The sequence below is a fragment of the Montipora capricornis genome, chromosome 6, assembly GCF_036669925.1.
Source record: "Montipora capricornis isolate CH-2021 chromosome 6, ASM3666992v2, whole genome shotgun sequence".
Taxonomy (NCBI): domain Eukaryota; kingdom Metazoa; phylum Cnidaria; class Anthozoa; order Scleractinia; family Acroporidae; genus Montipora; species Montipora capricornis.
In genome coordinates, this window is record NC_090888.1 from 43,251,883 (window position 1) to 43,277,178 (window position 25,296).

The following is a 25,296-nucleotide window of genomic DNA, read 5'->3' on the forward strand; positions in this document are numbered from 1 at the left end:
ATGGGAACATTATCAAAAGCCGTAGCTGTCCCAGAACGCAACGAACTGCATAAATTGATAACTTCTAATCGGAGATCTCTTCAAAAAATAAAGAATTTACAAAATTTCTAGAGAGAAAGGAACGATAAGACGTTTGAGATACGGGAAGATTATTGGCTAGACTAGGACCAATATTGGTAAAATATTTACAAAACTGTTCAGCAATTTGTGCTGGATCAGAAAGCTCCTGGTTACTAGATTTAAATACAGATGGTAAATTCTGTTTCGAAGATTTCTTATTCAAGTTCTCGTTGTGCAACCACCAAGTCCTTTTAATATTAGATTTCGTTTCTTCAATCTTATTCCCGTAATAAAGACGTTTAGCAACTCTTAGTGAACGATTGAGCTTATTTTTGTAGCACTTGTAAAGAAACTCGGTTTGAGCGGTATGGTTGTTAAGAAAACGTTTATATAATACATTCTTTTTTTTAATTGATTTCAAAAGAGCTTTAGTAAGCCAGGGTTTGTAGAGTGTATAACCTTTAGCCTTAACTATGCAGTGTATAGATCGTTTTCACGTGATGTCACAGCGGCTATATTGGTGTACAAGAACTATAGGCGTTCTCTCCCTTGGGAACTAAACTCTATTTTTATGCAGATTTCATGCATACATTTTGTATTGTTGTGTACACCAATATGGCCGCCAAGTCACGTGAGTGAAAACCATCTATAGGTCAAAATATTTACTTGCAACAGTGTAGCAAAGAAATACTGGAAGAAGTACTAAACATATCTGGAGTAGACGTTGCACAAACCTTTTTTGGTCAAGTGCTAGCTGGGATTATTTGTTATTTTATGAAACATTACAGTGGTAACGACGAGATGAATTTATCACAACTTTATTTTACAAAGGAAGAATCATATAATAGTTGTGTTAATTAAAGAGTATCAAAACATCAAAATACTAACAGGAACTTTTTCTCTTAATCTAAGTAGTAGCTCTCTTCCAACTATGATCTAACAACAGTAATAATAAAGTGGGCTCTTTGCTTAGTGATATTTTTAACTACCTTCTTTGGCGATAGAGGTTAGTTTTGCAGATGGATGGTGAAGAAAACTTAATTAAAGCTAGTAAGCTTAGAAATGTCGTTATAGCAGCAAGTACCCTTTTCGTTGCCATTCTAATATTTTTTGTGATGTTATATAGAGTATCCAACCAAACAGGAACTTTCTATATAGAGGATATTACATGGCCGTGCGGAGATACGAATTTTAGCTTCGAGTGCTGCGAGTATCTGAGAGATACTTTCAGCACGAGAAGATAAAATTCGTTTCCCTAAGCGGCCATGTAATGTTTATTATACATAGATGTTGATGAAATGTCTAGATTTAAAACAACTTGTTTTATTCATTTTCGAAATGACAAAAAAAAATGGTCACCAACCGCTAAAACACGCATGTTGTGTAACATGAAACAAGATATGAAAGTTATGAAATAAAAATGTTAATGTAGTAGAGAAGAATTATATTAAAGCACAAAAGTATCTTACAATAAAGAGAAAGCTCGCGTTTTATTGGCTAATCGTGTTGGTTACCGTGACTACACCTATATCCTCACATGTGAAAGATAAAAAATGATATGTGCACTGCGCGCGGTGAAGATATGATTTTTTAGTAAAAGGAGAAATCTTGGTATTTCATCAATATCTATACAATCAAAAAAGAATTGTAAACAGTGCGTGAAAAATTAAGAAGTAGTTTGTAAGTTAAACAATATCATTTGTGACATAAACAGAGTGCTTGGGTCGAGTGAACAGTATTGCTAGTTATCTTAAGAATCTGCTGAGTAGCGTATTCAAAGGAGGATCCATTTTGTTGCCATTGTAATTGTAAATAAAAATTATAAACAGTTTATGCACACTCATCCAGTAGCTTTGTTGCAACTTGCGAATTCCGAGAAAGAGCGCCGTGTAGAACTTGTACAAAAGGTCTGCTACTCACAACAGGAAAGCGCAACAGGATACCGTGGAGCAATTGATGGCTTATTGAAATTATGAGTATACATAAGGCTACAGATACCCGCTGTCCACACGAACTGTACCCGGGAATAAGATCAGACCTGAGTGACTGAGAAATAAGGAGAATGAGAATAAGAATTCGTCTTATCTGAAAGTTGGTAGTGCACCATTAATCACGTCCCTTGACTGTGTGTTTGGACGTGCCAGTGGTAACCTTCATGTCTGGGAACTTAATTTGATACATTTTAATATCAAGTTCATGCATTTAAGACACAACTGTCGCACTTTAAATCGGTTCTTGGTATTTGATACTTGTATGCATAAGCTAATTTAATGCATATGACCTGTGTAAGCTTACCAGCTGGGCAGTCTATGCACCTTGGTCTGGTGTCAGAGATATTAACAAAAGTACCAGGCGGGCATGGGAGAAGCTTGAAGTCCCTTTCATCATAATATTTGGCGAATCCAGCCTGAAGAAACACTTCGCGCAGCTGTTCTCTCACGCCAAAATGTTCATCTGAGATATCTATAAATTCTGAGTCACTTTTCTCTACACCCCTGAAATTCAAAAAAGATGAGCAGCTCTTCTAACGTAATATAATAATTGAAACAGGACACGTTAGAAACAAGGTGGTTTCACAGTCAAGCAGTACTGTCATACCCTCTTTATTACCGTAATTTATGAACAAAAAGGTCGCAATTTAAGTGCAAAGCCCTTAAACATAAAGTTACTCCTAATTTACAAGAATAGAAAGAATAGAATCTGAAAAACTTTTCCCAATTATTCGGCCGTTTAGGTGCTAAAGGACTAAAGATGCCCGTCAGTCTTAGCGAGCTCTGTCTCCTCCTTCTGTTACTAGCTACAAGCTATTCCCGAAGTACTTGATTTAAATAATTAACTAAGGCGGCAGACATTTGCGCCAGTAATGCCAAAAAATTAGAGAAAACTCGTAGTTCAACTCCGTTAGCTAATGAAAAGGAAAACTTGGTTACCATAATAACCGAGGATAAGTATAAGCCACGGAATCTTCGAAGAACAATGATAACCTAATTTTAGATGGATCTTTAATAAATTTCGGATCATAGAAGTGACCCTTCTCAATCACAAGGGTTGCCATCAGAGCATATTGGTAAATGGTACAGATTCGGATCCTCTGCAAGTCTCTTCTGGAGTTCCCAGTCAAGGCTCAATTTTGGGGCCGATACTTTTTCCAATTTATGACAACGATACTCAATCTATGTCAAAATTAATTCGCCTTGTGTTATATGCTGATGACATGAATGTTCTAGTTTCCCACGAAAATGTAAACACCTTAATGATCTGTGGTGAGGAAAGAACTTCATGCTCTCTGGGACTAGATGTTAAACAGATTGACGATTAACACGTCCAAAACAAGTTCTGTATTATATTTGTCAATGCAAAAGAGAGTTGCCTTAAATCTATTCAATGGTGGCGTTAATATTGATCTTAATGGTACACCTACAAATAGGAACCACCAAACTAAATTTTTGGGGGTACTTATTGACCAAGACTTTCAGTGGAATTCTCATATTAACTACATTTCACGGAAAATTGCCAAATGCGTCAGGATTATTTACAAAGTTCGTTGCTGTCTTGCGTTGAATAGTAAAATGTTTATATCATAGTCAATTTATTCACATCTGTCGTGCTGCACTGTTTCGTAGGGAAGTACCTACCCGACTAAATTAGGATTATAACACAATCAGGCTGGCGAGATCATAGCAGAGCCCTGTTTACTAGACTAGGTGTAGTGAATATATTTAAAATAACTAAATTACAAATGGGTGTTCTTGTATAAAAAAAAAAAAAAAAAGGACTTGTTTCCTAATATTTATGACTCCTATTTCACAAAATCGAGAAATGCTACCTCTCTCCAAAAATTTAGAAATGAAATGATTATCTGCTTACATCAGAAGCCCTAGACATCCTGTTTAGTTGCAGTTGTATCGTGCCATTGTTTTGCTTTCTTTGTTTTGTTTGTTTACTTTCTACCTCAAACGTATTAATTAACCTAATTATAACTTATTTTATTTTATTTTATTTTTTGGTTTCCACAACGTAGTCTATCATGGCTGCCTGCCATTTAAAATTATGGTCATGGTGTTCACTTCAAATGTTCCACTTCCGCAATTGAGACAGTTGTCATTAAATTTCTGTCGGTGTAAGGTTATATTGAAATCCATACAGTCTAGCTGCACAGGTAAATTAACTTTTTAAGGTACTCACAGGTGGGCAACGCAGTCTTCCTTAAACTTGATGGTGCCAACTTTGCCTCCACGCAACGTTCTAAACAAAAATACAGTTAAAACAACTTGGAACAGTTTTTAGGGGAGACATAATATCTTTTGTATAGTGGAGGGCATGGCATTGCGCCTGTCTTGCCATGCCTAGCATTGCAAGGTGTGACTGAGAGTGCATACCAAACAAATGGGTACCATATGTCGTAGGCAGATGAAATTAAGACAACAATCTATAAGTTCTGTTTACATTCTACTTTTTTATTTATTTTTTGCTTTATTTAGGTCCTTTGCGTATTTAAAGTCAGGTGTAAATGTCCTGTGTCACACATGTCATAAGACTCGGTGTGCATAAGCTATTTCTCGAGCGCCCTCTTTCTATCCCGTTTATTATTATTAAGGCTTAAGATAGACTTATTAGATGGGAAACTAGTTGCATGGCGAAGAGGAACTGAACAACTAAAAAAACAGAGTTTTCTGCGGGATTCGAACCAACGATCTCCGTAACACCGCTCTAACCATTGAGCTGGACCTAGGTCGTTTCTCTAGGTCCTGAATGGAGAATTTGTCCCGCTGGTCTGCGGACTCTACAAAGTATGCCCACAAGTTTTCAAAATTAGACTATTGATATATATTTATTTGGCTGTGTTACGAATAAGGCCAAATTCAGCGACTGGGAACCGGCAACCAAATCAAGAGTAATATAAACTGAAAATAACTACTTAAAACATTGAAAAAAGGTTTGAAGAACTTGAAAAGCAAACAAAGTAGTTTAAAATGGATTGCAATTGGGATTTTGAAAACTGTTCAGTCTGGCAGTTTTCCAAAGTCTATCTCTGTTGTTTGTAACTGAAATCATGTGTGCACGACAGACGTTTTTTTGTCACGAAGCTTTAATTTGCGTTGTTTTAAAGTAATTTCTGGGCTAACGTTAAGTTGCGTAGGGAGTAGGAGTAAGTAATTGTTAAAAGTACACAAAAGGAACTACACTGACATAGCCCCTTTAAGGTGTAATAGCCTGTCCCGCCGACCAGCGAAACATATTGTCCATTCAGGACGTAGATAAACTAACTAGAACCCAAGGAGATGTAGTTGCTCAAGGGGTAGAGCATCTGGCCGGTGTTAGGGCTATCGTATGCTCGAATCTTGCCTAGAACTCGCCCAGGACTAGTTTTCCACCCTTCCCACGGACACATTACACCTGAAAGATTAATACTTGCATAGACGAAATAGAGTGTATTTACAGTTAAATGATTGCGTGGTTTATTCTTCCAAAAATGAAAATAAGTTCGGTCACATTTATCTATCAAAACGGTCAAAGTAGTCTTTACATGCTCTGCAATTCAAGACGCCTCAGAAAGTACGCATCATAAAGTTATTAGGACTCGTCAGTGTAAGGAAGGGCGTTCAATTACAAAGGAAGAACGCCATTTTGCTGAAATGGTCGAAGAGATTTGCCTTTTACTCGCATTCCCGAGCGAGGGATTTTGAATTTCCGTACTCCCTTTTCGATTCTACCAAAGGCAAGTTGTGTCCTTTTTACCTCGAAATTTCACAAACTACAATACTTTTAGTATGGGAAGACCTGTATTAGTAGTATTCAGAGGCATTTCATTGCTTCTGGAATTTTTTTTCTTTAAAAGGTTAAACCACCAAAAAAGGGTCGTTTAATCGTTGATTTAAGTTCCGTGAAAAACGATTAACATAAGACTCACAGAAACGGTCGATAAATTAGGCATAAATCTAAATATAAGAGTTCAAGCTTGTCCACAGGCAATTACTCAAATCTCTTCACATTAATACTTACATAACAGGTGTTGTGCCATTAATAAACGATCCCAGGTCAAATGTTCTGAGCTTCGTCCGTACCATGTATCTGTAGAAGATATAAATACTTGGCAAGTGAAGTTCTTTCCCAGTTTCTAATTTAATCAAGTTTCAGATTTACAATTCAAAAATCTGACAATCAAATCAATCAAATGCTCAATCTGAGGTAGGCTTAAAACAGAGTACCAGACTCGTTAAAAATAAGCCACCTATTATTACATCATAAATAAATCTATAGAATTAATTAAGTAATAAAATTATCTTAAAAGTTACCGTGAATGGACCGATGATTTGGTAAAATACAATGTAAAGTTAAAAAAACTCTTCATTAAATTTATCATAATAAAAGGCTATCAAATTCTTACGGAAGATTGACAAAATATTTGATTCTCTTATACTAAGAGGTAAATCGTTCCACAGACGACAAATCCGAACAAAAAACGAATTCTTAAAGTTTTCAGTCCTGCTGAAAGGGACATCAAGCGTTAAACCATCAACGTTTCTACGCGGTTTAGTACAAGAGCTAAAAGATGCATAATCGAAAATGTTTAATTTATATTAAAAAAGAAAACTAAATCGTTAGTCTTTCTGCGATACTTCAAAGGTAATAACTTTAACTTACTAAGGCACTCGTACTCAGAATAATAATCTGATTTTGAATAAGCAAATAAAACCTTTATCGTAATGTCCATTGTAGTGTCGCAGAACTGAATTTTAAGTTCACGAATTTGATTCCATTTAAGCGGTTACAGCATAATTGTCTCAGTTCGAAGTTGTGAAAAACTTCCCAGAACAGGCGTTGTGAGCCATGGCCTACGGTTTACAGTCTTTAAAATGCCTTTAACGTGAAAATTGTTATTTCCTATTTGAAAGTCCATATTATGAATGAACTTTTGCAAAAGAATTCAGTTTCACTTCAAAACGAGACAGGAATTTTCTACGATTTTTAAAATCCTGCTTTTATTTGATACACCCCTTCAGCTGGTCAGGATTTCAAGGGATCGCTGTGACCTAGATTAAAAAATGCGTGTTGGCGTGGGTGCTATGTTTTCTAGGTCATCAACCCAAAGGTATCGCTCTGTGATAGTTTTCAGTATTTTTCAATTTTAAAAAAATATATATACATGAGATTTATGTCTATCATCGAGGAAGGTGCCTCCGAGTCCGGAAGCGAATACAGCAGCGAAACTGAGGAGTTTCAAATAGGTCATAAGTCCAGAGAAGACTTGAGCGAGTTGTGTGCCCTTTTTAAAATGGCGAGCAATTTGAACGCTTTTAAAAAATCTCACAAAACCCACCTGTCCTTCGAAGGGAAAGATTCTTTCGCGAAAGTTCATTTTTTTAAAATGTGGACTTGCAAATAGAAAAATAAAACTTTTAACGTTGTGGGCATTTTAACCGTGAAGATTAAAGTTCTATCCACTCGCAGATGTAACTATAATGGCAGCACTTTCTTATCAGTATTGGTCCAACTGGGCGTCGAACCCGGGAGTGGCCTACAGCCTGAGTAACTTCAGGTGCGCTGAAATACAAAACAGTATGTTATCTTGCATGGCTTACATTGCTAGGTTGTTTTTGATAGGAAACACCCGCTCTCCAATTGTGCTGATGGGGTTGTCAGAAAGCAAGCTGTTGGGGAATCAAAAAATTATCAAGTTGGTAATTTTCTTCCACGAGTGACAAGGAATCTGAGATTAAAGCAAAGGTAAAACATAATTTAACGTTTCACTATTTCACGCACGAGAGGCCTGGTATAGTCGATTTTGGTCTGATTTAACTGACATACATTACTCTAAGAGACTTTGAATTCCTGAAGGCCCCGTCTGGGATTTCTTGAAGTTTGTTTCCACTCAATAATCTAAAACAGAAAAAGTTGGTAATTGAAACAATAAATTGCCTATACGCATTACGTTTCTAAAGAATATTGTTTTCGGAGAGAGAGGCAATTAAAGAGAGAGGAAATATGATATTTTAGAGCGACCGTTCACCCAAGGCTGTTACCTGGGATAGCATAAAACGGTGTGGCATGGTCAAACCATGGTAGCTGTGATTTAAAATACGTTTCACTGGTCTTTCTTACAAATATTTAAGTTTCTCAAGTTTGGCAAAACTTCCATTCGTCAAAAAAGTAATGTTATTTTGTAGGAATCTGAGGCAAAACAGAGTAAGATTATGTCAATAGGTTTTCACGAGTAAAGTAGTTAACCTCATGGTAGATAATTTGTTACTCTTTCCACCTCTTGGTGTAAATAGCAGTGAAGTTTTGAAATATTTCCGAAATTGAATCAATTATTTTTTTAAAATGAAACCACATTTTTTAATTAAAGGAACATGTTTCGATGTTTCAAACATCACCAGCCATAGTAAGTATAACAGTTAAATTTTTATAAGATGATCAGTATTTATAACTATCAATGCAATGATTCTTTAGAGATTAAATGTTCCTTACAAGCGGATAAATTCAACTAACACACGGCCCAAGAGTTCAGGGGAAGAGAGAAAAAAAAGGGAAAAAGCTCTCTCAATCAATCAGTTAACAATCGAAGCGATCATGCTGAGAATCTTCATTACGTTTAAATGACGGAATGATCCATTCAGTCAACAAGAAGTTCGGCGAAACAATTTCTGCCTGGACAAATCATCGGCCAAATAGAGACGAAATGCCACAATAGAAAAATAAGAGTTCTCGAAGCCTTACAATTACGCATATGAAGCAAAACGCAAAAAGAAAAATAAATAAAATAAGGCAGACGGTCGGCCAAGCATAGTTTTTCCTCTGGTCCAATTAATAACAAAAGCATCAATGCCCTCGGATCCTGGATTCCTCGAATTGCAACGCGCGAGTATGGCATTCGCGTGATTTGCAAAGCGATCTTTGTAATTAGGCTCCCAAACTGAGTCAATTAAATGACACGAAAGGGGCGAAAGGCCCCAGTCATCCGTTTTACAAATACTACTAAGAAGATCCATTCCATCTCGAACGAAATGCACGTTTGCAGCAGATGTTGAATAGTGACAAAGTTTCGGACGGCAAATGACCGTTACAACTTCCCGCGAAATTATCTGAGAAACATTTTTGTTGGACAAATTTAACAGCCAAATTTCTCTGAAAGTAAAACTCCCCAAAGGATTTGCTCTTCAATCCCTTTCTTCTTGGAGACGTAATTAATTACCTTGGCTACGGGAAAGCCCAGCAAAAACACCCTATATTTTGGATTTAGTTGCTCATACCTCAAAAATGAACTCCCCTTTTTTATTGCTGAAAAGTGATTAGAAGGCTACGATGAAATTGTCGACAAAGTTTAAAAAAATTCTGTTCAGAGGATTCAGAGCAACCTCAAAAAATCACAAAATTAAGGTGGCTCTGAATCCACTCAACAAAAATTTTTAAAACTTTCCAGAAAGTTTCATCATGCCCTTTTAATTACTTTTCAGAAATAAAAAAATGGGGCTCACCGTGTTCGTTTTTGAGATATAAGCAACTAAAGACAAAATAAATGGTGTTTTTACAGGGCTTGCCAGTGGCCACGGTGACATATTACGTCACAATAATGACTGTAATTCGTGTTTCACTTGGTACCACAATATTGCCAATACATGGTACAACGTTGCGGTGCCGATCCTTCTAATATGAGCGTCACTTGGAAGTGTTGAAACTGATACAATAGAATACAATACATACTTAATTGATCGCTCCCCATAGGGGCTTTTCAGGGCCAATGAAACACAACGAAACGACAGAACAGAACAACAACAACTGTTAAGAATCCTAACTGGCTGGAGGCAAACCAGTTGGCTATTTACAAGTGCGGCTGGGAAGTTGAACCAGGGACTACCAGGATCAAATTCAACGAGTGGTCAGAGCAGGTGTTGAACCCGGGATCTCCCGATCTCAAGGCAAGCTCCCTAACCACTGGACCACACTGCCTCCTGATCGAGCCTCCTTAAGCAAGTTGCTCTGTAGACCCTTAATTTGCGTATTTACAGCGCTTTAGAGGCGTTCTTCTGAGCCTCTAGAACAGCATTCATATCGGGTGGGATGGAAGAAGATAAAGATGAAGATTTTTTTTTCATTCATGAGTCATGAACGCCAGAAAGTAAATTAAACAAGTAAGAGTGAGTGCCTTCAGAGAGAACACCAAGGGTGGTTAATTTACATACCACACGTCTTTATACACCCTAGCCAATTGAAATCCCCTGATAGGATAGAAACGGGAGCTCCTCTTTTCGTCTTAAGTTGGCTAAATCTATATAATGTATCGATTTAGCCAAGCCTAAAAGCGGAGCTCCCTGGTTATTTATTCTTACTGCCTGTAGGGGTAGTGAAAACAAAAGGTTTCGAATTGTCCGCGTTTTGATGTTTCCTGTTGCTGTTTTAATAATAAAATCATTTTCTTTGCTTTCTCCTATAGAAAAATTCATTGCCTAACTAGTGAATTCCACGATAGATTTTACGCTAAAAACCGATATCGCATGAATCAGGAAGCGGCGAGTGCGACATCGGTTTTTTCAGTGAAATTTACTTTGCAATTCACCAGTTTGGCGATAATTTTTTGTTGAACCGAATGAAGCACACCTTCAGCGAGCGAATGGAAAAGGAAAAAAAGCCATTTCAGATCGAGTCAACTGTCAATAGCCAGCGAATAGGAATCATGCTAAAATTAGAAGCCATAAAAACAACTTTGTCAGTTCAAGGTCAAAGAAGAGTTTTACTGATGCACTTTATTCCACTTTATCTCTGAAAACAAGACCATTCACATTTTGACGTATTTCATTGAAACACGCTAGGTTGGCTTGGTACAAAAATCGGCAAACTTTGGCAATGCAACCAAGAAAGGACGAACTTCAAACCGGCGATCTGCTCCAACACTTAAATAACGTTTGGGTGCTTTAAGCAAACTTCTGAAAACACAAGCTAGTGAGATTTCCCCCAAATTTTACGAGAACTCATTGCGGTTACGTGTTTATAACATAAGGACAAAAGTTTCTTGTCACTGTCGAGGCACAACGAAAACCAGTTGGGCAAACGGAAAAAAGCACTTTTTCGCTCGCATTTTAGAGGAAAACAAACAAACAAACAAATCAACTCTTTCTTTATGTCCAAAAGAGTACAGATAATTGTTATTTAGTTCCAGTTGACAATAAAAATTCGATTCTCATTTCTGAACAAAGGAAGAACCGATTAAACCAACTTTTAAAAATACGCATCCACTTTAAATAACGCATCCGTAAAAGTAACAAACGGTTTAGTGCCCAAGGAAAGAATTTGTGAGCTAAGTATGAGCTGTTACTAGTATTCTGTTTTGTCGTTGTCGTTCTCTTTCGCTCAGTCCTTTCGTTTCTGTTCTAGACATAGGTCCTCCAGGCATCATGTAACCTTATCAGAGCTTCTAACGATATGCCAAAAATTGCAATACAGAGAAAAAAGCGGCTCTAAGCAAATTTAAAATAAGTTTACATCCCGTCGATGCTTGACTTGAATAACTGCGTAGCCACCAGTGTGGACCACAGATAGCATGATATGTCAAACTGGATTGAAACTAGCGCAAAATGCAGAAAGAAAACATCTTCGAAACCGTTTTGCACCTGAACACGAAAAGCGTTGACTGTGTAGGAACTTTCCCTGAAGCCTCGCTTATGTTCAGGTGAGTTACATGGGTTGAGCCTGCAATCCAATCAAAAGTGAGTACATGGTTAGCGGTCAACTTAAAAAAAAAGCTGACCTTCGTGAGATCCAAGCTTGAGCCCGCGACATGGTCACGTGATACTGGTCAGCGGATACGTTGTTTTGGCAGGTGTCAATTAATCAAAAGATGGATGTCCAATATCAAAGATGTATGCTGTAAACTAGCACGATACTGGTCACATTGGCATACATGGAGGGGTGGACGTACGTACGTTTGTACGGACAGTTGATGACGTCATGGCTTTAAAACCAAGATTTCTCGCATCGATGGGTTACCATATTTTCTTAACAATGGTGCTCCGCGCGAGCGCGCCGAGCTCCGCTGTTAGGAAATAGTATCGGCGTTGGATTATAGAAGCGTGCAATCGAATCATGGCGGAAAGGTCGACAAAATCACACGAGGCAACATCAAATGCAGAGGAGGAAAACACACTCGCGATGCCACTAGCTGCAAGTGAACGGAACCTTCCAAGCTATTTGAGCGATTGCACCGGCGGTGTTCCTGGTCAAAACAAGCTTCAGACGATAAAGAACAGAAGGAAATCGATGAGATCCAATTTGACGAAGAAGATAAACACTATAAACTAGTATCTGGTGTCACAAGGTAACCGTAGGTTAATCGAACTTGCATGTAGTCGACTTCGTAGAGAAAAGGAACAAGTGACCAAGAACCATGGGCAATTTCAAGCTTTGTGTACTGATGATATCCAACCGAAGGAGGCAGACACATGGTTATTAGAATCCCAAGCAGTAGTAGATGAGATTGTTTGTAGAGCTGTTGAGTGCGAAGAAGACAGAATAGAGAGTGGTGGACCTGAATTTGACGTTTTAATTGCACCCAAAGAACGAAAACAAATCGGTCATGCCGGTAACACGGAAGTCGCCAGTCTTCTTTTTTAGAGCAGCAAGAAAAGTGGTTGTAAAACAAGTAAAGCAAGTTCATTCTCGTCTAAAGCAAGGGCAAAGGCAGTTGCAAGGGAACTTGATCTAGCTAAATTAAGAGTGGAGCAGCTTAAGGAGAAAGCTCTTTTAGCGGCTAAAATTGCAGCACAGAATGCCCAACTATCACTAAAGAAAGCCGAACAGGAAGTTGATAGAAAAGAGAAAGAAGCATTGCTTCTAAAGCAAGAGGCAGATGATCTTGCTGTACGAGTGAAGGATTTTGAGGATGCTGATTCAGTGGCCGGAAAAGCAGACAATCAATCAAGTAGATGCCCTGGCAAGGATTCTAAGTCTGCAACACAGAAAGTAAAGGAATGGCTGGTAAAGGCAAACACCAAAGAAGAGCTCGGTAAATTGGATGATAAAGACAATCTTCTTACTAATACAAAAGACCGAGAAATTGTTCTGAATGCAGCGAAATCAGGCCTCACAAGGTCAGCTTTGGTATCGTCTCTTCCCAAGCTTAAGTTACATGCATTTCATGGGGATCCCTGTGAGTGGCCAAACAGGTATGGAATGTTCAAAGCACTGTTACATGACTAGTGCCTTTCAAAAACGCAAAAGATGATCTATCTGAAAGCATCGGTAAAGGGATCAACAGAGAAAGCCATTGCAAAAATGCTCTTTAATAGCACAATACATGTATATAAAGAAACTGTTAAGGAATTAACTCACCGATCTGGAAACCCAGAACTCAAATCGAAGTCGTTAATTAACCAGACGCTCCGTTAGCGTAGACTGGTTGGACTGTTGTACATGTTACACAAAAACAGAGGTCTCTGAGGTGGGTGGTATTGAAGGCGCTGAAATTGAATTTTCCCAGGAATAATGCCGAAAATAAGAAAACACGAAACAGGGAAAATGTCTAAGAATCCAATAGCTACTCCTGATAACTCCTACAATGGAAGAAGCAGGCTAGGGGATACAGCTTGAATGCGGCATATTTCATATCATCATATCATATCATATATCTTTATTTACCCTCGGATTTTTAGAGTAGCTTGGTGTAGCTAATATCTCCGAGCATTTACCCTCCCAACCATGATACACCACAGACGACAGACCACAACACCGGGAACTACATGCCCTACTCTTTACGACAAGTGTGCGGGTTCTTTTACGTCCCACAGGATTATGAACATTGAAGGGTTGTGAGACGGGACCTCCGGCTTATCGTCCTTATCCGAGAAGACTAGAGAGTCTAACCATTTGCAGATGTAATTACAAGGGCAGCACTTTCTCCTCAGTTATTTAAAGACCCTGAGTGTTGGTCCGGCCGGAGTTAAACTCAGCCCGGTGCTCAACCAACTGAGCCACCGGTGCGCGGCTTCCATTTCTCATCATCCCAAGAGCTGCTCAGTCCAGAAACCAAAAACTACTTATTTTTGGTTTCCTCAGAAAAGAAATGTATCTATTTTGACTTCAGGGTGAACTATTTACACAATGAGGTTGAGTGGGCAATCAAAACCGAGTTTGTAATTGAAATCTAAATATCGGTGAGAAGCAAAAACAAACGTGCAAACACATGAACCTGAATAATCGCAAATCATAATGTTGACAATGGTTAATAAATATGATTTTTTTACTATCTTAAAGATTTTGGGTTGGATTAAAGCGATATGTTGTTAAAAATTCTTCGCGTTATTTAGTAATGTAAACAATCTTCGCACTAGTAAGCCGTGGCAATAAGTTGGGTTAACCAGGAACCAAATGTTGGTGGCTTCCGAAATAAACTTCATTTTACACTAGAATAACTAAACAAATATTTTCTGACGTGCAAAACTACGGCTACCTACTAATCATTTGCAAGAAAGAAATACAAAAAGGCTAAAAAACAACTCGCAAATCAACTATCAACGCAGATAATGCATATTAGTTAAGTTCGAACATGATCAATCCACAAAAACATTTTGGTGTCAACCTTTTTGTATCGCTCCACGATTAATTTAATAATCTCAACAGTAGTTCCCTCCCAACCAAAAAATACCTAGAAAAGCTTTCCAGTTTTCATGTCCTTGATTTATTCAGTTTAAACACAACTAGTAGTAACAACCCTGACTAAAATTTCGTAGATTTAAAAATACACTGCAGGTATTTTTCTCCACATAGCTTTTACACGGTGAAAAATAGATGTCATGATACAGATGACTTGTTTTCCCTGTTCCATACGAAGGCTCAAAGCCTAAAGCGCAATTTTGAAAATCTCCCGACTCAACTTCTCAACGAGTTTGGATATCCTTTTAACATTGATGAAATGATATATGAAAAGTATCATATATGAACTGTGGATATGAAATCAAGTGAAGTTATGATCCTTGCAGTTATGAACGAAATTTTTGCAATTGCGTAAAGAAGCCTGAAAACTTCAGGACTTCAACGGGTTTTAAACCCGTGACCTCGCGATACCGGTGCGACGCTCTAACCAATTGAGCTATGAAGCCACTGACGTTGGGAGCTTCATAGCTCAGTTGGTTAGAGCGTCGCACCGGTATCGCGAGGTCACAGGTTCAAACCCCGTTGAAGTCCTGAATTTTTCAGGCTTCTCTACGCAATTGCAAAAATTGCGTTCATAACTGCGAGGATCATAACTTCACTTGACCTTTTAATATTATAGGGATAACCGCAACCAGAATCACTTAAAGTGATCGGCCTGATTTTCATCCAAATATCCCTGGGTATAGATTTGAATTTGTTCCAACACCTCTTTCTGCTGGAGGTGTTGGAATGTTTATTGATGAAAATGTTAAGTATAAAGTCATTGAAAAAACCCTCTCACGTGCTGTTCAAGCCCTGTGGGTTGAATTACAATTTGAAAGGAAAAGTAACATTATCTGTGGTGTAATTTATAGGCAGCATAACTCCCCTGAGAGCTTTCAGGCATTTTTTGATGAAACCCTAGAAAAACTTAGCAATTCTGGCAAGCCCATCTATGTCTTGGGAGACTTCAACATAATCATCCTCAATGCTGAAACCTGCAATTTTACTAAAGATTTATTACTTTCGTTTCAAAGTAATTACTTTATTCCCACAATTGACAAACTGACCAGAGTCAGCACTAATTCAGCCACGAGTGTTCTCGACTATTCTCAGTCTTGCATTATTAAATCTTTCAAGGTAAAGAAATTACCTAAAAAAAATTTTGTATCGGAAATTTTCCAAGGCAACTGGGACCTGGACTTGATAAACTGTGGAGATAATGTAGATGCCGCTTTTTTCTAAATTCTTTAACAGCCTTAAAAAAGTAATCAACAAGCATGCGCCCCTTCGAACGCTATCTAATCGCAAAGCCAAGCAATTTTCTAACCTTGGATTGCTATGGGGCTACTTAAATGGCTTATACTTATGGTATAAGGGGCCCGGTAAATGATTGGTTTTCATCCTACTTAAATGGCCGTGTTCACACTACTCAAATTGATAATCAAATTTCATCTAAAAGAAACATGCTAACAGGGGTCCCACAAGGCTCGGTTCTAGGCCCTTTACTTTTCTTGATTTACATGAATGATATTTATAGTTCTTCTGAGAAGCTTTCTTTTTTACTTATTTGCTGATGATACAAACCTGCTGTATGCTGAAAAGGATTTGAAGTCATTAGAAAGTGTAGTCAACATCAAATTGCAGAAAGTCTGTGATTGGTTAAATGCCAATAAGCTGACCATAAATGCAAAAAAATCAAATTTTGTCATTTTTAGACCATCACAAAAGAAGCTTAACTATAAGGTTAATATAAGGATATAATAATACTTCAAATAGTGATACTTCTCTTGAATGTGAAGATTATGTTAAGTTCCTTGGAGTGCTCATCGATAAAAAGTTGACCTGGAAATATCATATCAATTATATTGCCTCTAAAATTAGCAGAGTTGTTGGAATTATTGCACGATTAAGGCACTCCGTCCCTTTAAACACTTTAATCCAAATTTACCGTTCTCTGATTTTCCCATATACTTAATACGGAATTGCCTGGGGCCAAGCAACACAGGTTTATTTGAGGAAGATCTTTATCTTACAAAAAGGAGCTCTTCGGTTAATGTTCTTTGCTGGTAATAGATCTCATGCTATTCCTTTGTCTCCGCTAATGTTTTATCCCTGAATATACTTTATTTTGAAGCTGTGTGTTCTCTTATGCACAACATATCTACCAATTCTGCGCCTCAGAATATCTGTGATCTTTTCACCAGTTCATCCGACTTTCATTCATATAACACTAGATTTTCAGATGTTGGTAACTTATATGTTAATAAATCAAGACTGAGTATTCGACTTAATTCCCTTTCCATTTTCGGAGCTAAGCTGTGGGATTAGCTTTGCTATATGCGGGCTGTGTATTTCTTCAATTTGTTAAATTTAAACATTGAAATAAAATGATGATGATGAAATAGAAAGTTCTTACAAAAACATTTTCCAGCCAAAAAAAAACATTGAAACAAACAACATGGAAGATGAAAAAACTTCCCATTTCACTGCGTGCGTTCAAACAAGCAACACAAGCTGTGTCAAAAACCATACGCAATTAAATAAATTTCCTGAAATTTCCGAATAGTGTTTGGGATCAAACCCTGAACTGAAGAAGCATTTCTTTCAATAATAAAACAAAAAATGGACAACAGGTTTTCTTTCAAATAATTCTTGACTATCAAGAATTAGTCAAATTTCAAGTTGTTTCTTTTACAAAAAGCCAGAAAACTGTAAACACAGATCCACTCAAGGTGTTCGATTCCGTCTCTGATATCCAACCCAAAAAAAAAAGAGGACACTGCAGAAGAATGCAGAAGACTCTGCTTAGGAACGACCTATTGCGCAACGTTTCCATTTTCCCGACACGGGAGACGGAGAAATTCAATTCGTTTTCTAACTGAATTGCCTATGGCGACCCAGTAACAAGCTTTTGGAAATGCCAACGCTTAATGATGACATGCTTCGAGTCTGAGGACATTTGTGTACAACGTACACAACATTCTAAGAACATTGAAGAGCTATAGTCATGGAGCAGACTTGAAAGCAGCTGCCAACATGCAAGAAGACGTTAGCCGGTACTCCCTGTAACTGCTGAAACCAAGGAAGTTAACCTAATTGACCTAGAGGTAGTTAGAGACCAAGGTCGACTGTAAAGAGATGGCCTCAGACTACCCCAAGACATCAGAAAATTCCAAACTAGATCGTGGGAAGAAGACCCAGAGTCCCTCTTCTTGTAGAGGAAATGGAGAATTGATTTTACTGTTTTTTTTTGTTAATATGTTGTGAGGCCCCAGGCCCTCTGTTGCTTGGGGGACTAAGAAATGTCAACCTATTATGGGATAAACGATTTCTTGTGTGCTAGTTATTCAATGTTTTCCCGCCCGATCGATTATAGAAGTGATGTTTATCAACAACCACTGAATAATAGTGAATTTTTGTCTGAAAACGAGGGTCGTTCACGGCTTTGCACTGACTGATGTAGAGCTCCTTATCGACCGTTTAACCAGGTGCACGCCAGCGTCTTTCTCATATTTGTGGATGACTCATCAATGTCCGACATGTTTGGTGATGAGCTACCTCCACAAGGGCTAACTCGGAAAAGGACAGCTCGAAATTGGGGATCACGGCATAGCAGCTCCAACGCGTACCATTTTCATACGGATTTGGAAGGTTTCTTGGAAGATGTCATGAATGAGCAAATGAAAAATTAGTCATTAAGTTTAGCAGCTCCTGATAAGAAATTGAGAGTCTTGTTAATGTATGAGAAAGAAAAAGTAGAAAGAAGGTTTTGAATTTAACTGGTCAACCAGGAATGCTTTCAAATTTTCATTTAATTATTAACAGCCACTTAACTGACAACTGACAAATGGACGATATTTTATCTGACAACTGATATTTGCAACCCACCATCCAAATTCCCTTACAATATTCTTACAAAGAACAGGAAAATTAGAAAAAAAAAAGAAGGTGTGCAAACAAAAAACAGCTTACTCGCCGTATTTAAAGCAAACTAAGCCAGCAAACGTACGTGTAAACAGGTAAAAAAGGTTATATTAGCACACGTAAATGGATAAATGGGGTGCCATCTTTGCAGCAGAAATTATGACGTGGAAAAAAAGATATGGTGCACAGTTATGCCCACAGGCAATTTGAGTAGTTTTGAATATACATTTTACATTTTGGAAAAAAGGAGAAAGAGGAAAAGAGGAAAAAATTAATATTTCGCCGTCACGTAGCAGAGGCCTGGTTGTGACCAGCAGGTGCTTGGATAGCCACGTGATCTTGGTTTGTATTTGTCGATCGTTTAGCGAGTGAGGCATTTTACGGTCAGCCTCCGCCGCGTGCACAACTCCTGTTTCGATTTTCATCCTATCGAGCTGAATTAGTGTTTAGTGCCTTCGTTAGGCGGTATATGATGGCGTTCATTTACATTGTAAGTAGTGTCTTTCAAGTAGAATACGCTAGAACCCCGAGGGTCGCACCACTGCCTTGGTCGGGGGTAGCCGTTCCCACTTTTTTCCACCTGCTGGGTTTTTTAGGGGTTTTTGCGTCTGGCTCTGATGCATTGCTTTTCTCTTTATTTTAGAATTGATGCATTGTTTTTTGTACCTATTCCAATGCTTAATAAACTGGACGGTGGCTTGGCTGGCCAACGCGTCCATGTAACTCCTAGCTCGAGTGTCCGGTTGAGTAGTGGAGGCAAAATAAACCCGACGTACATTTTTTAAAATTATCGGCTGAAAAGAAAAGGAAGGAATCTAAGGCTAGTTCTGGCAATGCTTCTAAAAATTTTAAATCTGCTAGCGATGTTCACCTTTTTCGCGGTAAGACCTTTTATTTTCTTTGTGATGTCTCACGTTGGGTTGGATTGCCTGAGCATCCAACCATCATTCCTTTGGTATTGTATTTCTATAGTATTTAAGGAGAAAATAATTTACGTTCGTCTGAGCGCAGCGAATTAGAACGTAAATATATTTTCTGCTGGTATGCGGTGATTACAGTTCATTAGCAATTTGCTTCATCGTTTATTCACTTCTCTGTAGGACACGCCACTTGGGGCGTGTCCCTTGGGTATTCCTGATTGGTGTGGCTTCAGTATTTATAGACTGTTCAGAGTGATTTAGTCCTCTCTCTTTCTTGCTTTCCATGGCGACATTGAACTTGTACCTGGGTAATATGACGGCTCGATTGGAAGCAGAAGTTTTAACCACTTCGGCGCCCTCAGTATTTATAGACTGTTCAGAGTGATTTAGTCCTCTCACTCTCGCTTTCCATGCTGCCATTGAACTTGTATCCCCACCCGCCCGCCCTTGTCAGTTTCGTTATTTTTCATCATTCTCTAGCGTGTCTTTTATCTTCTTGTTCCCAGGCCGTCCAGAATATCTTACAGGCTTCAATCATTGTTTCAGATGCAATCGCGCCGGACACTGGGCCAAGGACTGCAGAATCGGAAACCCTTTTATCGCACAGCCCAACAGAAGCGGTTTTCATTATTCGAGCAGCGCCACACCTACTGAGCCCGGATCAGGAGGATTCAATGACGGGGCATCCAAATATTAGTGGTAATGACGCTCCTTTTGACGAATTTCAAGATAATAAATGATTGCGAGCACGAAGTTTGACTGGGTCCGCTGTTTTGCAGGTTAAAAGCAGTTTGAGGAGAAATATATCTTTCTGGCATGCTATAGGTGCGCCAGAGTTTATTTTATCGGCCATTCAAGATGGTTATCGTCTTCCTTTCTAGATAATTCCCTTCGGAAACGTTCTCAAAAGCAATATGTCTTCTCTGCATTATCCAAAATTTGTTGAGGAAACAATTTTAGATCTCTTACATTCGTATCGGGTGGTAGAAGTTTAAGCTCCCCCCTATGTGGTTAACCCCTTATCTGTGTCCGTTCAACCCAATGGGAAGAAGAGATTAATATTAGATTTAAGGTACGTTAATAAACATCTTATCAAACAAAGAGTCAAGTACGAAGACTGGAAGATAGCCTTGTCTTATTTCCAAAAGAGAGCGTTCATGATTTCGTTTGATTTAAAGAGCAGTTACCACCATATTGCTGGTTTTCACTCACGTGATCAACAGCCATGTTTTTCAACGAAAACAAAAGGAAGCGTTTGCATAATAATAGAGTTAAATTCCCGGAGGATTTGGTCGGGGCACCAACATGGCCGCCTTTTGTTTGTTTAGGGCACCAACATGGCGGTCGTGACGTCATGTGAAAACCGAGAATTGATATTTGCCCAGATCATCAGACTTTCTTAGGTTTCGCGTGGAAGTTTTCAGGTGGTACTGAGTTCAGGTATTTCGTATTTACTGTTTTGCCTTTTGGATTGGCCTCAGCCCCTTTTATCTTTACAAAGTGTCTTTAAGCCACTCGAAAAATATTGGAGGATCCATGGGATCAGTGTTGCTCTATTCCTGGACGACGGTTGCATGGTTAATTGATTCTGATCAAGTCTCCTGTGCAGCGTTAGTTGCTTGTGTCAGATCCGATATATGGAAAGCCAGTTTTATTACCAAGGACGAGAAGTCCCAGTGGACTCCTTGTCAGGTCATTGAGTGGTTAGGTATAGTTTGGGACACTATTTTCGGAACTATTCGAATTTCGGATAGACGCCTGTCTTGTATTGCGGACTGTGTTCAAAGAATGTCGCAAAAACATTTTATGGTGTCCGCTAGAGAATTATTTCCGCTGGTGCAGTGTTTGGAAACATTTCCAGAATTATGACCAGATATTGCACAATATCTGTTGCAGCAGCGCAGGATCAGGATTCGAAGTTTACTTTGGATCAGTATTGTATAAGAGAAATTGAGTTTTGGGAAACCAATTTGGACAGAGTGAATTTGGAAAGCATTGTAGATTGTCCGTTCAGACCGTCTAAATATGTTGTTTATTCTGACGCTAGTGCCACAGGATGTGGTGCACATTTAAATGTTAACGGTGAACAGGTATGTCATAAGCAATGGGATGTACACGAGACGGTGTGGCATGAGTTCTACTTGGAGGGAGTTAACAGCTATTGTATTTGCTCTAGAGTCATTTTTGCCTCGTCTTAAAGGCTCTTACATCAAATGGTTTTCCGACAGTCAAAATGTTTGTAGAATTATCCAAGTTGGAAGCATGAGAAAAGATTTACATGTTATGGCCCTTAAGATTTTTCAATTTTGTGTTGATAATGGAATGGCATTGAAAATCCAATGGATTCCCCGAACTAAGCGTATTATTGTTGGAGACGATTGGCAAATCACAACTTCCTTTTTTGAATTCCTGGATTAGCATTGTACACATACAGTGGACTATTTTGCCAATTTCTATAACAAGAAACTCAACAAGTTTTATCCGAGATTTTGGAACCCAGGATGTGGCGGAGTGGATTTCTTCGTCCAGAATTTGACAGGGGAAAAAAATTCCTTGTTGTTCCCCCGGTAAGTTTAATCCATAGAACAATTCACTATTTGTATACATTGAAGGCCGTGGCTACTTTAGTTGTACCATTCTGGCCTTTGTCGCATTTTTGGCCCATTATTGGCAGGAAATGTTTTAGTTTTGTCATGGATTATAAGTTGTTTAGCGGATGGACTGTTCTGAAACATGGAATTCGTTGTTAGGCTCTAAGAGATTCTTTGGACAAATGTGAGCTGTCCGTATGAAGTTTTGATTATATATGACCACTGGGTCTCTATTACTCTTATGATGGTCAATAATGATTTATTCGAGATTTATGTGTAGTGGGTATAGGGACGCTTGTCCGCTCATACATCAGCAAGAGGGCGCTGGCCTCGGATTGGGAAAGCAATTAATCGTCTCCAGCTTATATTCTGACGTTGTTTATGTGGTGTTAGAAGAACGCTTGTCCGCTCATACGTTAGAAAGGGGGCGCTGGCCCGATTTCGCAGACCGGTAATTGCTATGAATCTTGTATTTTGTTTTCGGTGTTTTCTTTTACATATTTTCTGTTTTCTTTTGTCTTGGTTTTGTTTTTCATTAGATGTAACTCTCAAGGTTATTAGGATAACCTCCCTGATCACGTGAAAACAAACACGAAGGATCTCCTGACCATGTTAATGAAGTCTAAGGCGGATTCCACAGTTAAAAGATATACAAAAGAAATCGTCAAGTTTTCAAGATGGTGTAATTTGTCCAGTATTCAGCCGTCGCCTCCTTTCTTGGTTTCAGTTGTAATTGCTTATCTTCATAAGGTATACCCCGGTATGTTAGTTCCAAGTCTTATGCAACACTTGTATTGACACATGCAGCCCTTAAATGGTTTCATTCCTTTATTCCTAGCATCATTAGCAATCCCTTGGATGCAGCAATTTGCCATAATTTGCTAGAGGCGGCTAAACGTAGTAAACCAGTTGTTTCTAAGAAGGAACCCATCTCTGCTAATATTTTTTAAGAAAATCATTGATAAGTATGCCCCCGTGGTTAGTAACAGCATCAACTTATCAGAACGCTTACTTAAATTGCACGGTCGCTGGAAGTCGGACTGTGCTTATAAGGACATGTATGTCCTTGAAGACGTATCTAAACGTTTTGAAATAACTGCTAATTTGGGATTGTAGCTGTTATGATGCATTAACTGTAATATTCTTTCGTCAAATGTATTAATAAATGTCAGTTTGTATTGCCGGAGCATCCAACCATCATTCCTTTGGTTTTGTATTTCTATAGTATTTAAGGAGAAAATAATTTACGTTCGTCTGAGCGCAGCGAATTAGAACGTAATTTCATTTTCTGTTAAAAGAAAAAAATGTATATTTGCTTTTCTTGCTTCGCATAACCTTCAGGAAAAAAAACTTAATCTTCACACCTACATTACCAAGGACATATTTTCCAACTGTTTAAGAGAAGCAAAATACCTCCTTTCGAATTGCTCAAAATTTAACCAAAAAAGGAAAATGAAAAAAGGTGAGCCAAGAGTGATCATGTAAATGCTCTATAGTTTTCTGTCCGCAATTCTTTTTGGAGTGACCAGGTGCATGGCTATTTCATATTTTAATAGTTCTTTGGGGGAAAATACTTACAGCTCGGTTAGATTCATGTCTACTGAGAAAACATCTCTCAAGTCATTGTCTTTCTGTAGTGCTACCCCACTTAATATACCATTTTAAAAAGTATATATGGAACCAGTACAATATTTGAAAAACAAAATACAAAAAAAGGCAAACGAAGGCGCGCGCGCGGAGCATCATTATTAAGAAAATATGGTAACCCATCGATGCGAGAAATCTTGGTTTTATAGCTATGACGTCATCGACGGTCCGTACATACGTTCATACGTCCGAACGTACGTACGTACGTCCACCCCTCCATGTATGCCAATGTGACTAGTAGCTTCAATGAACAAGACGATGGCCGCCATGAACGAATCGCTTCTCGGCAAAGGCGCCACTTACTCAGGGAAAACGCAGGACCCCAAAACGGCAGAATCTGCCAAACGAAAACATGAAAGCATGAATTCAGACCTTGAAGAACTGCTGGGCGACTGTAGTAGGAAGCACAAGCTCGATGAAACCGACCATCTTCTAGATGAAATAGCAAAGCTAATGCATGGAGAGGAAAAGACCAACTGAGCAATAGCTGACAGTCTTGCAAAGATTATTCAGTCTGGCTGGTTGAACAAATTGAACGAAGAACAGCTGAAAAATGTATGTGGAAAATATCTGAGCTCTAGCAACTGCAACAAAATGATAAATCCAAGAAAAAATTCTGAGATCTGGAAGCGATTTGATCATATCGCTACGTACGAGGCAAAGAGCTAAAGCTGTCAGCTGTCACCGTGACCAAGGTGGAATATATTTGTGCAAAGACAAAAGATTTACTGTTGAAAGCTCGCGGGGAGAAGATTAAAACCCCTGACACCAATGAGCTTATAAGAATGAATGCAGATGCCATTTCTCCGTTGGGTCACACCAATTTTGAAATATCACAGAGGCGAAGGGAATGCCATAAAACCGAACGAAACAAGGGTGATGCCACGTTATGTGCGTCGCGCGTCCCAGTTACCAAGCTGTTTTTTGGGGACGAATTGCACATCCAACTTTTAAACCACATTCGTCTTCACATAAGATCAGTGGTACGGCGAGTATCTCAGCTACCAACAAAGGGCATAGCTGCAAGCCCCAATCCAATTGTCGAACGAGTAGTAAGAATCCTCTTTTAGGGACGAGCTATCCCTACACGAATCAAAAGTTCAGAAACAACAGGCAGAGCTACTCCAAGAAAAGTAAATACACTATCAAACAGATTTGACTTGATTGAGGAAAGGTAGCACTTTGACTCCATGGTGCTATTGTCAACATATTTGAATGAAAGAATTCCAACGTTCAGTGCAGGCATTACAAACTTTAGCTTTAGATCCAGAAATTTTGGAAACAGTATCTGGTCAAAAGATTGAGTTTTATTCTAACCCCTGTCAATAGGGCTTTAATTCATGTTAACCCCTCAAAGGCACAGTCTGTTGAGTCAGAAAACACTAAGCTACTGCATGACAAGGGTATTGTGGCTTGTGATCACGAAAATGGGTAGTATATTTCCCCCATGTAACTAGTCCTAAAAAAGATGGAACCCATCGCATGACTTTAAATCTTAAGTCACTCTATGAAATAATCACACCATT